This window comes from Gossypium hirsutum, chromosome A04 (genome assembly GCF_007990345.1).
Source record: "Gossypium hirsutum isolate 1008001.06 chromosome A04, Gossypium_hirsutum_v2.1, whole genome shotgun sequence".
Taxonomy (NCBI): Eukaryota; Viridiplantae; Streptophyta; class Magnoliopsida; order Malvales; family Malvaceae; genus Gossypium; species Gossypium hirsutum.
Window position 1 is genome coordinate 81,578,602 of NC_053427.1, and position 4,173 is coordinate 81,582,774.

General features: G+C 32.4%; 1 pseudogene; it reads left to right on the forward strand.

The window, feature by feature from the left end:
• The first annotated feature begins 697 nt into the window (after positions 1–697).
• On the forward strand, positions 698–3,958 carry LOC121228208 (O-acyltransferase WSD1-like; annotated as a pseudogene).
• Positions 3,959–4,173: the final 215 nt, after the last annotated feature.

Genomic DNA, 4,173 nt, shown 5'->3' on the forward strand with positions numbered 1-4,173 from the left:
GATACCAAATTGTGGAAAATGTTCTCAATATAAAATTGTTCTCTCATATAAAATCAAAAGCTTACAAACTATTTATAGGCTATAGTTTACCATTTAAAACAACAAAAAATTGAAAATATTAAAATTTAATAATAACCATAAACCAATGACTCTTGACCTTTCATTTTCCTAAACAAAAAACTACTAATTTAAACCCATTAAAAAACAATATAACTCTTGACCTTTCAACTCTTGACTTTCACTTACATGACTCTTAACTTTCATTTAAGTTTATTTAACAATTTGCTCAAGCCACCAATTCTTTCTCAACACTCACGTACCTTTTTTGTTCTCCCTACTTATATTTACACAGACATGACCTATATATAGTTTTCTAAACAGTCTTAAAGTGTTTCCGCCTAAGACTATTCAAACATTGCTGCCATAATTATCCACCATCCTTATCTTTTAATATTTCGGGAAACTTCCAGCAAATTTATCGATATTTTCATCTTAGTCCTTAAAAAATCATCACCAAGCTGCCACGCTACTAGGTCAAGTTCTAGACCAATTCTTTTGACAGTTTGTTATCCAGCTTGCAAGCCAATTTCTTTGTCACCTTATCTGCATGCTTAGAGGACTTTAAAAGTCAGTTTGACTTCTAACAATAAATAGGGCAAGCGAAACCCAAAGAAGACGGTGTCAGCAGTTGAGTAATTAATTGTGAAGTTAAGACTGTTAAAGAAGTTAACTGTTAAAAAGCTGTTAAAGAAGTTAGTTTGTTGAACAGCTTATCAGCTTTAATATCCTGTCTATAAATATAGACTCATGTGTAGTTGGAAAGACAAGATCAAGAAATACTCTTTTCATTATTTGTTGTTGGTGGTGATTGGTGAAGCTCAAAATAGAAATATGGTGAATGAGTTGAATGTCGAAGATGGTGAGCATTCAGAGCCAGTCAGTCCCACTGCACAGTATTTCAACAGCTCAGTGCTCTCTGTTTGCGTTCTTGCTGTTTTGGACAGCGAAATTCCTATCGATGATTCCCCAGCCTTGGGTTTGCTTAAACATGTCTTCCTTCCCATTAGTCCTCGCTTCTCCTCCCTTATGGTACGTATAATACATATACATATATGTGTTCCACTTTATTTTCTCTTTCTATCTATCATTTTTATCATCTGTCTAATGTATACCTATGTATGTTTGAGTGCTTCCTACACGTGTATTTGAGGGTTAAGGTCTCATTTTCGGCTGGGAGTTTCGATATTCAATTACCCCCGCTAACTATTTCAACTGATCATGAGAAACAGGCTGAAGATGAAAACGGGGTAAATCATTGGAAGAAGGTTGAAGTAAAGCTGGAAGATCATGTAAACATCCCTAATTTCCCCTCAGGATTATCACCACAATCTTAAGACAACCATCTAAGCAACTATCTGTCCAAGATAGCAATGGAACAGCTCCCACATAATCGGCCACTATGGAATATTCATATCATCAAGTACCCTACTAGCAACGCAGCTGGTAATATAATATTCAAGCTTCATCATTCATTGGGTGACGGCTATTCTCTCATGGCTGCTCTTCTTTCTTGTCTACAAAGAGCTGACAATCCTTCGGTTCCATTGACATTTCCTTCACTTACTTCTGCCCCGAACCCAAATCTTTCCGTCAGAGGTACCAGCATATACAGGAACATTCCTAAAGTGTTACGGTCAGCCTTCAACACTGTATCAGATTTTGGATGGAGCTTGATGAAAAGCAGCTATGTTGAAGATGATATTAGTTTGATAAGATCTGGGAATCCTGGGGTAGAGTTCAAGCCAGTTGTAATTTCAACAATGACATTTTCACTTGATGACATCAAACAGATCAAGACCAAGCTTAGAGTGGTAGGTTTTTGTACTAGCTTTTATCTCACATTTAATAACTCAGTACATCTGCCTAACTTTCATGCATTTAACTATATTTAAATATTTTTATGGATTAACTTCCTTTTTTTGGGGGGGGGTTCATTTAACAGACAATAAATGATGTGATAACAGGAATAATTTTCCTTGGGACTCGATTATACATGCAAGAAGGAAGGAATAAGTTGAATAATGAACATTCAACAGCACTAGTGCTGCTGAATACTAGGGCCATTCGAGAGTACAAGTCGGTGAAGGAGATGCACAAACCCTGTGCTGAGAAAGTATGGGGAAACCAGTTCGCCTTCTTGCATGTTTCAATACCTGAATTAACCAGTTTGGAATCTTTGAATCCGCTTGATTTTGTGTGGAAAGCTCAGAAACTTATTCAGAGACAGCGAAACTCGGGTGCTATTTTTCTTACAGCTCGCCTTCTTGAGTGGCTCAGGAAATTTAAAGGCCCAGAGGTATCTTCTTTCCAACTTTATCAATATTTATATTTGCCGCAAACTGCACCCTATTACCAAATGTTTTTAACATTAAATCCGAAATCCGACAATGCGGAAAACTAGATAAATTTAAACCTAAATCATCATGAAAAGTTCACAATTCAAACACTTTTAACTTCAACTTTAAGTTAATCAAAATTCAAAATAAATTTGAATTTGAAATTGGCCCACTTATTAAAATTCAAGCTCAAACAAATGTCCAATTAAATTAAATGTCATTTAAGAAATAGTAAAAACTATTCAAATTATTTATATTAGTAACAATAAAATATTTATACTAAGTGTTGAACAAAGAAAAACTATTTATACTAAATACTTTTGTTTATGGTTTTATATACTATACTATATAAACTAATTTATTTAAATTTATAATAAATATTTTAGTTTATTTCAATAACTGTTTTTGATAATTATTAATTTCATTATTAATTTAATTAATTTATTTATTTATTTAATTTTTATTGAACGTTACTTTAAGATTAAAAACTCGACCTTATCTCTTTTAATAATCAAATAAAAATATGAGTAAAAATAAAAATAATTTAACTCTAAAAATGATTGATTCAAAATAATATGTGTATTAAATTAAACTTGAATAAATAAACATAAAATGATGAAATATTCAAATTTAAAATAATTTTAAAATTTTAAAATCCAAATTAATCATATTCAAAATCAATCTTGACATGTCTAGTTGAGTTATAAATTTAATATATATGATTTTTTATATATAAAAGTAGGTTGTAAGTCCTTATCTTTTGAAATTTAATTTTTATATTTTAAAAAATTATTTAAAAATCTCAATCTAATAATTAATACTATTAATAAAATTTACAAAATTTATCATTAATACACTCATGCAATCAGACCAACTTTATAAGAAGTATTGTTACATTTTCCAACCATAATAGATACAATCTTAAACCCTAAACCAAATACACCTAATTTAAGGTTACTACTGATAGAGAAAAAGCCAAATTAGAAGAAAGAGAAAAATCAATAATATTTTGCATGTATAACAGGCAACGGCCAAATACATCTACAGCACAATAAAGAACTCCAGCATGGCACTCTCCAACATAATTGGACCGGTGGAACGAATGGCATTGGCTAACCATCCAATTAAAAGCTTGTATTTTATGATGATCGGCGGGCCTGAGGTCTGTTTATAGATTATATATATAATCAATCATATGTATATAGCAGATGGATTTGATGAATGCATTTGGTGTTTGCAGAGTCTAACCATAGCAATGGTTAGCTACATGGGAAAGCTGAGGGTTGCTTTTAAAACCGAGAAAGGCTTTATTGATCCCGAAAAGTTGAAGTCATCTATCCAGAATGCTTTTGAGATGATGCTCAAGGCTGCACAAGATATTGCTTAATTAATTCAATCTCAAATTCCATACACAATTGTATTCTACCCTTGCTTTGTTTCGGGTTAGGAATAATTGCTTTATATTGATAGAAGTATCTTAAATACATGCAATGCTATAGCAATGTTTTAGTTCAATTACATAAGATGTCTCATTTAGAAAGAAAAATATTTATGCAAATGTGTGTTTATAAAATATTTGTCTTAGTATGGTACTCGCCATTAGCGGCCCGCTATTCGATTACTCGATTGGGTCTCGACCTATAGTCTATATGGTTTGTACCCTAAATTTGCACGTGAGGTGTTCGTGTCCTTCCATGAGCTCGCATGATGTGGATTTGCACCACCATGCCGTCGAACCCACACATAGAAAACACGTATTAATTCCAGAGTATGGTAC